The 12,637-nt window shown below is 43.6% G+C and overlaps 1 protein-coding gene across 3 annotated transcripts in view; it reads left to right on the forward strand.

Moving 5' to 3' along the window:
• HTR1A (5-hydroxytryptamine receptor 1A) overlaps positions 1–11,620 on the forward strand; it is a 55,012-nt gene extending 43,392 nt beyond the window's left edge. Inside the window, exons 2-3 of one of the 3 annotated variants that reach the window (XR_014556378.1) lie at positions 9,218–10,378; positions 10,753–11,620. The gene's annotated coding sequence lies outside the window, so the exon portion shown is untranslated. Of the gene's footprint in view, positions 1–9,141; positions 9,164–9,217; positions 10,379–10,752 lie in introns of those variants that run through there. The other 2 variants (XR_014556379.1, XR_014556380.1) reach the window with 2 other exon arrangements.
• Positions 11,621–12,637: the final 1,017 nt, after the last annotated feature.

Below are 12,637 nucleotides of genomic sequence, written 5' to 3' on the forward strand. Positions count from 1 at the left end.
GAGGAAGCCAGCAGAAGGCACTATGCTGAGAGCTGCCCAAATCCACACTCAACTCCTATGTCCCCATCCAGCTCTCTGCATGATGCAAGTCTCCTTTGCTTCATATATGTTAAGGGGAGATCTTGCTCTCAAGCCAGGAGTGGGAAATGTTTTTTCAGCCCAAGGGATGTTACCTGAACCTTTGTACAGGAAGCTACATCCTAGCCATGCAAAAGCCACAGATTTTGACAAAAACACCCCTCCATCCAGACAAGCAAGGGGTGTCATCACACTTCAAGGACACACACCAGCCAGGCAAAAGCATTTGTGGAGGATGTAGAGTAGGGCTGGTGAGAGGTGGGAATGTCCTGTGGCTTAGAGAGAGTCCCAGGTGCCACACAGAAAAGCTTTGGAGACCTGAGTTTCCCCATCCCTGCCTCAAGCCTTGTTGCTCGCAGTACAATAGACTTGCAGATATATTATGGATAAGAGTAGTGTGCGATGCAAAGCAGGTGTCTGCACTGATGTATGTATTGGGGTAAATGAAGCTGTTCGTAAAAGGAAATGTTTGAAGCTAAGACAGGCAAAGGAGTTTGAATGGGGAAAATGACAAGCTCTGACTCAAACCAAACACAGGCGGGAGGTGGAATTGGACACATGATATGGGATGATCCACTGAAATAAGAAAATCATGTCTAAATATTGGGTCAGCTTTTTTTTTTTGTTAAACCCCATCCCCCCAAAAATGAATAAATAAATGCTTACTCATTAAGAGTGAAACCCAAGACCAAGCATTCTGGGGCTAATAGTCTATGACTAGACTTACCCTTAGGAAATTTAATATTTGGGGTGCCTGTCCATTGATTTGCACTGTTAGGTGGCTACTGGGAAGACCAGAAGATTGCATATTTTAATAAAGGACATTGTGGCTTAGTAACTTGGGGAGGCCTAAGTATTTGTGCTTCCAAGCATATCCTATGCCTGACATTTGTGCCTAGGGAGCTGGCTCTACTTCCAGTTACTGGTCAGGATGAAAACAAAGTTTTCAATGGGAACATGTCCCTTTTGTTTGAATCTTCACACTAGTGCACATTAAAAAGTTTAAATAACAAAAAGTTTTTAGCATCGCATTGCTTCCCTCCTCTCTGGATTAACGTTCTAATGTTTGTGTGCTGTTCTTCAACCCTTAGGTTAACATTTTCAGTCTAAAGATACAGATTTGGGGTGTGTGTTGGAGCAGAAACATAAATAATCAAGGCAGAGCTAAATCGCGCAACTGGGAATGGAGGCATTTCCCCTTTGTGCCACTGGAGCTGTGCTGCAGACGAAAGCAGCCACCCATGAACTCTTGAAGCTAAGATCTGATGTGGTGCAAATCCATCGACAAACACCCAGCTGAAGAAAGGAGGTTCCAGTGGGATTTCCGCACTTTTCATGGAGTTTTGAACAGTGTTCTAATTGCGTTTTCATTTTCTTTTAGAATAATCCATTACAATTGTTATGGATTCATACTAGTCTTCCTCAACCTGCAGGCACCAGATGTTTTGGACTGCAGAGGAACCCAGGAAGTTGCTTTCTATCAAATTAGACCAATGGTCCATTTGTTGTCAATCCCAGCAGCAGCTTTCCAGGCTTTTAGGCAGGAGTCTTCCACAGCCCCTAGGATTAAACTAAGAATTGAAGCTGGAACCTATTGCAATCAGTTCGCATGAGCTTCAGCCAATATGGCCAGTGGTCAAGGATGATGGGAGTTGTAGTCCAAAATGTCTGGAGGGCACCAGGTTGGGAAAAGCTGTTTTATACAATTTGGGGCAGTTGTATAAATATAGGAAACAAAATCACCTAGTTTATAATGGCATTGGCCAGGGGTGGGGAACTGGATCCAGCTAGTGAGATACCTTAATTCCTTCATCTCCATGGGCCAACTTTGACAAGTGGGTGGGGCCACCCATCAACCACAGTTTAAAGGAGCTTGCTGTAACCACCAGTCAGCTGATGTCAATCTTTGACATCCATTTGCAGAAGCACTTTGGATTCAAACTGCACCTGCAAATGGACATTTCCCCTCCGTAGACACTGTCTGCAAAGGAACAATGGAGAGCTGACTTTAAGCTCCTGGTTGTTCCTTTATAGTCATGTCCTTACCTGTCAAACACCTGACCCTCATGGGCCAAACTGGGATCTGTGCTGGTCTTAGTCAGGCCAGTGGGCAGGAGGCTCCCCACCACTGACATAGACTGAAACTTCCCTATGTTGGAAGTACAGCAGCAGAGATCATTCAGTGCGTAACTTAAGGGTTAATTTAGTTCTCAGTGATAACTACCCAGAGAGGTATGTGCAGAGCTGTCACTTAGCAACCACTCAGAGTGGCATGATCTCTAGTGAGGTAACACAGGCTCTGATTGGCTGTGGAGTTCTGAGGTAGTTTCCCCCTCTGTGTGTTTGGTTAATGTCACCCTGTACAAAGTCTGAACCAAGAAAGACAAAACCTTTGTTCATTTTGCCTCAGATTATACACTGTTATGTTTAGTTTCCTTAGTAAAGTGTTATCGAGATGCTGTCTCTGTTATTTATATGACTTTGCTAATGTTTAAAGCAGGGGGTTGGACTAGATGATTCTTGTGGTCCCTCCAACTCTATGATTCCATGCTTTTACCAGCACTATTTGGAACTATTGATCTCTCTCTACCAGTAGCTCCTGGTGTGGTAGGGTAGAGCTGTGAAGCCATCCTCCCATCACTGGCATTGCTGCAGCTTACCTGGGTGGTCCTGGGGCTTCACAGATGCACCAGTGAGAGCTCCGCGGCTCTGCTCCACCATCCCAGCTGCTACTGCTCTCTGTGCAAACTCTTTATTCAACGGAAGAGATTTGCTCTGTAGCTCTTGGTTCAATTTCCATTCAAACTTAGTTCTTCCAGAATGTGAGGAGTTGACCACAGACTGTTCTATCTACTGTCCTCGGAAATGAGACCAGAACATCTTTAACTAATCATATACAAATAATACCCAAATTGGATATTATCAACAGAATCAGTATCAACAGTATCAACAGAAGCATAAAGGCTCAGACCTAAACAAAGCAAAATATGGTTTGACAAATTTCCTTGCACTGAAAATCTTTAGGTTTCCCCCCCCTCTGAAATTCCAGACAGATAAACTGTTTGAAAATAAGTAAGTACGTCGGCTTATTTACTGGTTTTCAGGCATCCTCACATCCAGGGCAGTGTGCAGAGAGCTCCATTTGAAAAGAAACTCATTTCAGACCCGCTCTCCTGCTGATAAATTGTAATTGGTGCCTGATTGAATATGAGACGGATTTTGTTCTTTTCCACCCAGCCTGACCCGACTGCTCCGGTCATTTCCTGTCAGTGGTTGAAATAGGCTGCCTCAATCAGTGGCGAAATGCATTTAGCTTGCTGAGAGAAAGCACTTCACTTATATCTTGAAAGACTCTCATGTACAAAGCAAAAAAAGGAAAAGGGAAAAAAAAGGAATTGAATCACATGATGGGAGTGTTTGAAAGTTAAAGCAGAACATTAAAATAGTAGCAGATTATAAATAATTGCTGCAGCTCTATTCATGTACCCCAGTTTATAAAGGCCATTTGAGGAATCATCTACACATATCATTACTTCATGAGACTGGCCTGTGTTAGCTGACTAACAAATTAAATAAATCATAACCATTCATTGATTGTTTGCAATAAACAATAAGTTTTGCACTCCACTTTTCTTTCCAAAAGGAAACCCAAAGCAGACAAAACAGTTGCAGTAATATCAAATCAAACAATTGTGCTCCGTTTATGGAAGAAAAAAGGAGCACTGTGTCAACTAGGTTAAGTAGAGCATCTTCTGAAATTCAGCAAAGCCTCTCTACATGATCTTAAAGTAAAAGGGAGAATATGTATTAGTTCCAGCTAGAAAAAATGGATCTTGGAAACTTAGGGCAATCACACACCAATTTTCTCTCCTAATGCATAGTTTACTAAGGATGCTGCCACACTGCAGTTCATGTGGTTGTTGACAGGTGGCACTTTAACCTGCAGGCTGGTGACAAACTGGGCTCTCAGAGCTGCTGGGCCATCACAGTGGTATTGGAGGGTGAGGAGGAGGGAACTAGAGACAAAGGTCAGTGAGTGAGTGGGTGGGAGGCCCCGGCCAGCAAGCAGAAGTTTGGTGAGGTCTAATGGGAGAGAGGAGGGGTGGTTTGGGTGAGCTCCGGGGGAGGGGGTAGCTTCGGTGAGGAGTAAGGCGAGGGAGCCTAGAAACTAGCCTGGTGTGCCAAGGCATCATTTATATTAGTTGCCCCCCCTTTTGCCTCTGACCCCACCCACCACTGCCATGTGACTCTCAGAAGGTTGCCAAGCAGGGAATACATTCCTCAGTCTGAAAAAGCTCATCACTCTTGACCTGTGTCTTCAATCCATGTATTGTAATCCTAAGAACACATCTGCAAAGCTAAGCAGGGTCCAGTATTGTTTCGAATTGGATGGGGAACTGGTTGTTAAGATTCCTATGTTGCCAGGGGCTGGACTAGATGATCCTCAGGGTATCTGACAACTCTACAATTCTATGATTCAGTCCACTTTCTGGGCCCTTAGTGAAGTGAAGGTGACTACCAATACTTCTCAGCCATCTGATCAATAAATGTATGAGTGAAGGTGTGCCTAATATTGGTGTCCTCCTCTGGCCATACCCTTGATACCTGTGCATTCAGTAGAATACATGAAAAGGGAATCTGACTGTTTTACTTGCCTAGAACCCCCTTTCACACATTCTGCTGATTGCAGGGATACTGAAGGCATGCCCCAAATATGGAACCCTCCAGATACGGTTATAAAGTACTTATATGCCTGGCACGCTGTTGTGAACTACGCCAATGACTCGGGCACAAGGAGTCCTTGCTCATGTTGTCACCAGGGAACCTGAGGTTTACACTAAATACTCAGGGGTACCAGAGGATGACATTTCCAGGGGGCTGAGCTATTGCTGTCTCAGAGTCCAAAGTGCCAAGGATAAAGGATTGGAAGTCTCTCTGTTACTGGCACTGATAAACTGCATTGACAGGGTATATGATGCTTGTGACAAAAGCATTACCAACTGACCCAAAATGTTATAGGAGTTTGGGATTGGCTCATAATGATTTCAAGGAGAGGGGCATGGACTCTTCACGTTCACTGTTGTGAGGTCTTCTGGTCTAAACATGGGCCCCATGACTAGTTAACGAGGTTGCAGATCGGCCTATTAAACCTCCAGCTCAAAACTGCTCAGCTAATCTTGGGGTACTGCAATTTGTCTCTGAAGGCCAGTTGCTGGGATTTTCAGACGGGGAGAGTGTTTGTTGTGTTTAGGTCTGCTTGTGGGCTCCAACTTCCATAAGCGTTGGCAGCATAGACCCCAGGGATGATGGGGGATATAATCCACAACATCTGGTTCCCCATCCCTGCCCCAATGCCTGCCAGGACACAGAGAAGCAACCTTCCCATTGATGCCAGCTGCTATTAAGAAGCCTGTATTGCAACCAATATTATGTTTTATGAATATTGCATCAAAATGTAATGGATTGGGAGCTCAAAGCCAATTCAGAAAGTGCTGAATCTTTGTAAGTGGACAATTTATAGCTGTGGGTGATGATACTGCTGAATGCTATAGCAGTTCAGTAACCTGAGGAAATAGAAAGTTCATACGAATGAAATATCACCCACAGAACCAGGCTCTCTGAATTAAGATAGACTGATGAGAGATGTTATATGAAGGGCATAAGACGTTCCTTGATGGGTGAGACCAAGGTCTGCCTGTTCTACTCCTCTGGCATTTCCACTCATAGCCACATAGATACCCCTGCTAATCAGAGCCATGGGGCAGTTCTTCCATCTTATAAGTGATTTTATCACTGGTCTTGCAGCCCCACTGGACTTAATGGTCTTATGCCTACCCTGTTTAGATGAGCAGATGTATTATTTAAGTTCCTTCAAAATGTGGTCAAAATCAGTCATGCTGCACTGCTCATTCAGCTGAGTGGGGCTCTAGAATGTCTGCCTTAAAGTTCTACCCTGATGGTTGTACTGAAGGTGATTATGAGCTGATAATGGCAGGGCCAATTATCAGGAAACTTTTTACAAAGAAATCTTTTGCCCTGCAGCTTCATCAGGCTCTCAGTGGTTCCCCCCTTGCCTATTCAGATGAATTGGCAAGGGTTAACATGAGGACTTTCCAGATATGTGACTGGGCCCAGGAATCTGGCAAGCCTCTGTTACCTATTTCGAGTTAGGCCAGGCAATTAGTGGGTTCTTGAATCGAATCATTAATGGAAAACCAAAAAATCACCAGAGAAGAACTAACATGGGGTTTTATCTTCCCAAATCAAAAGGGGTGCCAGTTGAAGGGGAATTATGGTTTCCCTAGAACTCAAAACCCAGGAGAAAAGCCCATGTTCTGCCTTATGCTACCAGTCCATCTAGCTCAGTAGACACCAGCTCTCGATGGTTTCAGGCAGGGTTCTTCCCCAGCCTTTGCAGGAGTTTCGAGTGATCAAACGTGGGACCTTCTGTATGCAAAGCAGATGCTCTGATACTGAGCAATGGCCTTCCCTAAAGTAGTGGTCTGAGGGTTGGTGTAGGGTTTGGGAGACCAGTTTGGAATCTCTACTCAGTCATGAAGTTCACCGGTTGACCTTGGGCCAGTTGCTATATCTCAGGTGGGGAGAGAACCATGTAGCCTTATTGAGCTCCATGGAGGAAAGGCTGGGTACCCATGTATTAAATAAAGAAAACGCCTCTCTGTGCCTCTTCTTTTCCTTTGCTACGTGTAAGCGCTTAACACAATCATCTGTGTGTCACCCAGTAGTGTGAATGCTGTTGAGACTTCTCTTACTTCTTTCCACCTAGAAATATTTTCGACGAGAGCAGGGCAAAGCAAAGAAATGAGAAAAACAAAGTGAGAAAATGTGAGGGGGGGGGTATGGAGGTGTTAGGTATAAGTGACAATCACAGAAGTGGGTAAAGGGTGGGAAAGAGATGCCAGAGAATCTCCAAAATAGAGCGAGAGCGAGAGAGCGCGCACAAGCATAAGGTATGGTGGAGAAAACAGAGCTTTCTAATTAAGCAGAAATTCTCTCTGCTGTAAGGAGAATGAAAGATTAAACCACACCAAACCTTTCTAGGAAAGAAATCAAGTAAAAAGCAACACCTATTTGAATCTTGAAAGACTCCATAAACACAGGGCAATTTGTAGTCCCAGCACAGAAGGTGGTGGATTGGTTATGCCGGAATTTCTCTTGAAATGCAACTCAAGACTATCGTTTTCTCATTAATCAGGAAAAAGCTCTCCTTGAGCTTAATTACCATTCTTACAATAACTTGCATATATCCTGCTCACTCAATAAAAAGTATGGATTTTGGTTGCTTTAAAGAACCTTGAACTGCCTGAGCTTCTGTGGCAATGAATTCCACTTTGACTCTCATGATAGATGAGTGTCTTTTGCCTGTGTGACTCTCTCCATTTTCTCCCAGTATGAATAGGTCAGTTACTTATACTGAATCGGATTCCTTTGTCAAAGTTAACAGGAGTGCCGTTCTATTATATGATATCTCCTTATCGTATTTGTTCTGCTGCTTATGGTGGGAATAGCAAAACAACACTGAAGTAAAAAATAGATTGGCCATGGCCCACTCGACTTCCAGTTCAGATTCCAGAAACAGATTTGAAACTGTACAGTTAGAGGACATTTTCAATGCTGTGAGTGAAAAGAGCCCTGATTGCCTTTACAACATTGCAGTCACTGCAATCATAGTCCCATGACCCCAGTTCAAATCCTGAGGTTGACCAGGTCACCAACTTTTTAAAAACAGCAACAACCTTCATAGGTTGTTGCATTGTATTTGAAACGGTTTCTGTAGTACACAGACACCTTAGGTTGTTTTACAAGTCGAACCCCTGCACTTAGAAACTGGCGCACCACCTCCTAGGGGCAGAGGTGCCTTCCATCCCCTCAAAATCTGCTGGCACAGGGCTGGCCCCCCTCAGTGTTGTGCCAGGCTCAGCGCTTGTCACATCATGCGTGTCATGCATGTGTCGCACACATAATGTCACATGCATGCCCTGAGTTCAGTGGAGCTTTCTCATAGGAAACTATGCAAAGGATTGCAGCCAAGCCAGTCCCAATAAAATGAGTATTATGTTATGTATTGCTCTTCTTTGGTGTGTGTATGTAATAATGGAATAGCTGCCTTCAGTTTTGGACTCTCCTTGGAGGCATAGCTTTGGACATGCCTGGCGAGTATGGCTATGGACTCTCCCAGGGAGTGTAGCTATGAATGTGACCATGATGAGCTCCTGAGCATCCGAGTTTACCACTAAGCCACTGAGAATAAAGCTTTATTTTCTCTGCCCCATTATGAGCCACCTACAGCTTTCACTTTTCAGGCTACTCCATGAAATAATTGCTAATTAGAATATCAACCCAAACCATAGGTTGGATTTCTTGCTATGCGATGCTGGGCATGTTCAAACTTTTGGGCATTTATTAACATCTCCAAGTTCTCAAATATGGGATTTTCCAACAAATAATGTTTCAACTTCTGATACTATCAGGATGCTATGACCTAATGCATCAACAATGTCTGTGGAGCTGCTCTAGCCCAGGAAATGAAGTTATAACATTCTAGTTAGCATTTCTGGGGTTCTTCTCCATGGATATAGGAGAATGTTTCTGGTAAAGAAAGCTGATAAAGGAGCAGGGGGAAAGTAAGAGACTGTTACTCCCAAAGGATTCCTTAAGATGGGCTGCAGAACTCTGTTGGAAGAACAGAACAGGCGGTTGCTGTGCATCTCCAAGGACTACACTAATACTTTAAATCCATGGCATGAGCCAAATATTTAAGTTCAGCCAGTCTTGCATTTCCCTGCAGAGAAGTGTTTGTACATAACTTTGTCTCATTGCTTTTGCATAAAGTTTAAGGCAAGCTTCCCCTACTATTCTATAAATAATGATGGGATATGCATTCATTCATATGTATTTTGATCTCGGGAAATCTAATATGTGGCTTGGTGTGATCTGCAATGCCTTTGCATTGAATTCTGATAAGAAACCAAAATATAGAGATTTCAATTTCATGTTCATCTCCCTTAATATATTCTTTCTCCCCCTGCCTTACCTTTAAAGGCCCTTTCCCCTGATACCCGACTAGTTAAAACTGGCTCCAAGAGCAGATACAGCTCAAGCAATATCTAATCCACAGAAAATGTTTACTTCTTTACACCAAGGAGCTTGGGAAAGGAGGACTTGAAGAAGAGACATGCAAGGACTCAGTTCAGATTGGACCTTTGTTGAAGCAAATTTCTCACTCAGAGCTATCCCTGGTGCTGCAACCACAGGCCTGTCCATTCTGGTGCCTGGAACAAATGGGTCAAAGCATCAACACATCACTGGTTATAGTACAATGTGAGTATAGGATTGTTCTGAAAAGTGGTTTTTGGTGTTGTTGTTGTTTTTTTGCAGGTTTGAGGGGAGCTGGAGCTAAGCCCTGGTGGGTATGGAGGAAGAGTTAAACCTGCTTCCCTCTCATTCTGTGGCCCCAATTCAAATTGCCCTTTCCTGTAGTGGTTGGTGGTTTACTTGTCCCCCACCCCACCCTGAAAATGGAAAAAAGAAAGCCACAACCAAACACATTGGGTCCAAATCATGCCACGGCTAGTTTGACCCACTGCCCAATTAGAGAAAAGTAAAGCAGAATATGTTGTTATGTATGAAACATTCAGCAGGTGGCGATATTGCTTTAGTTAATTATTGCAAGGAACTCTCTGGTTAAAGGAACTACTGTCCCGTTGGAGGGCAGTTACTAGGTACAAGCTATAGAATTATATTTGAGCTTATTTACCATGCCCAAGATCCGCACACTCCATTTGACCACATTGGGATGTTGATTGTTCCCCCACCCTCCCATTTCGGTGTACTTTGCAAATTGAATTCCCAGTGCTGCAATGTATTCCCAGTTGAGGTTCCATATACCAGACCAAAGGTTATTTCTACTCTCTGCCCTCCTTTACACAGCCTGATAATTCTTTCTCTGAAATGGGAATCTCTCCAGCCTTAGAAGAACACTATCAGAAAAACGGAAGATATCTACGAAGACAGCAGCTTCCCAGCATGGAAGCTGAGAGTACATTGTGTGTCCTGTATCCTCGAGGCTGCATGATAGCAGAAGTTGCCCATCTTTTTGGACCAGTAGGCACATCTGCAAACAGCAGAAACTACCATGGGTACCACAACCCCACCGTCTTCAAGCAAGGGCTGCAAGCTAGTCTATTGACTACAATGCTCCTTTCAATTCTCATTTTAGCAGGGCAAGAGGGAGGGAACTTGGTGGGTGCTCTTTCAAGTTCAATATTAACACCAAGAGGTGTAATAGGTAAAGGTAAAGGTACCCCTGCCCGTACGGGCCAGTCTTGACAGACTCTGGGGTTGTGCGCCCATCTCACTTAAGAGGCCAGGGGCCAGCGCTGTCCGGAGACACTTCCGGGTCACGTGGCCAGCGTGACATCGCTGCTCTGGCGAGCCAGAGCTGCACACGGAAACGCCGTTTACCTTCCCGCTGGTAAGCGGTCCCTATTTATCTACTTGCACCCGGAGGTGCTTTCGAACTGCTAGGTTGGCAGGCGCTGGGACCGAGCAGCGGGAGCGCACCCCGCCGCAGGGATTCGAACCGCCGACCTTTCGATCGGCAAGTCCTAGGCGCTGAGGCTTTAACCCACAGCGCCACCTGCGTCCCTAGAGGTGTAATAGAGGGTTGCATTTTAACGGCACTATTCTTCAATCCTTTGATAAATAAAACATTTCAGGAGCTCTCTTCTTCCCCTACTCAATCTTATCTTGTTTTTTGCTCTTATTAAGTTATTTGCAATGTCTTGATATTTCTTTATGCACTGGATCAAAACAAAAGATGCTGGTTGCACTGATAAGGAGTGGCTGCATTCAGACATCTGGATAAATTATGGTTTATAGTGACAGGAATCAACCTAGCCTCCTCCAGGATCATGTGCCCCGCTTCCCTCACCTCCTGCTTGGCTGTTGCTTCCTGTTTCAATTAATCACTGAACTCTAAACTGTGGTTAATCTTAACTATCATTATTTGAAATAAGCCAGCTTTGTAAACTATGGCTTTATGTTGGCTTGCTTCAAACAAACTTCACTTAAGGTTCCCACAGTTTGTTGGGCTTGTACAACATAGCAAACTGAGCTCAATAAAACCTGAAAAAATGCTTCTCATCTGCTCCCCGTGGCTGGATTGGAGAAGGAGGGGAAGCACATGAGTCAGGGGTCAGGCTAGACTTTTTCTCATTATGATAAACTATTGTTAATCATGATAGCCAAACATGGCCATTGTGAATTCATACACCATATAGCCTCTGCTGATCCTTCTAACAAGATTGAATCTTCCCACAGATCCACCACATATGCATAACATATGCACTGGAACCTCGACAGTTCTAAACATATATCAAATATTGCTCTGTTTAATTGGCTGAACTGTTAATAGCACAATACTCTTTAGGAGGTGGGATTTTACTAATTGGCCCTGATTGCAGAAACCTGTGCAAGGACTTCTACTAGTGCAATGGGGCTTCTCCCTCCCCCCATGTGCCCCCATGCCCCCATTGGCTCTGGGGTGTCAGAAAAGCACATGGGGGAAGAGAGGGGATATTGTTCTATTGGGCAAGCAGAAATGATGGAACTTTTGTTAAACGATGGAACCCTTAGCGTTTATTTTGTTGAATACATCAGATCCTTGCACTTTATTGGATAACATCTCTTTGTTTATTTCTGTGTGGCTCTGTCTATGCATTGCAAATGTATGTGTTCTGTACAGTAATTTGATAGCTTACTCATCTCTTCATGACCATAGTAAATAGAAATAGAGAGCCTAATAATAACAAAGTCTGAATTAGAACACACAGATCTTGAGTGCACTATTTTCCGGGAATGGGAATCTTGGCAAGCTGTCCTGCAGGTCTTTTCGGAACAGCTTGTGGCCTTGTCTAATTGGTTGAGGGTAAGAAACAAACATATGGTGTTTAATTGGAGCAGAGAAACTTTGGAACATTAATTCATTTTATCTGGTCATTGAATTTCTGTTGGGGTGGGTGGCCAGAGTAACAGAGATTTCAGGCTTTCTAGGTGAAAATTAAATACATGGCCTAACCAACATTTAGCTCTTGTGTGGTTCATCTGCACATCCCTGTTCAAGCAAATGGCACAAATTCTAACCTGAATAATACAAGAAAGTATAATTGGTATCAATTTAATCTCTTTCCTCAGGTTTTGAAAAGTTCTTTTCCAAAAATTGCATGTATTTTTAAAAAATCCACGTCTTGCACGTTGAAGTATTCTTAACCAGATCTTAATGCAAACCTGGGTCTCAAGCTGGGTTCTAAGCACATTTACTTTGAAGAAAGCTTTACTGAAATTCATTCTAAATAAAAGCGGTTAATATCAAGCTGCATATGCTTTATCCTAATTCTTCCTTCCTGAGGGCTATTGCCTGGAGTTCAATAATCTCTTAGATTGGGTTGGAGATGAACTGATCTAGTTCTACAGTAACAGATTGTGGTATTTGAACCTCACAATCACATTTAGAAGAGGTTAAAAACAGGATGCCTGC

This window comes from Podarcis gaigeae (assembly GCF_964106915.1).
Source record: "Podarcis gaigeae genome assembly, chromosome: 11".
Lineage (NCBI taxonomy): Eukaryota > Metazoa > Chordata > Lepidosauria > Squamata > Lacertidae > Podarcis > Podarcis gaigeae.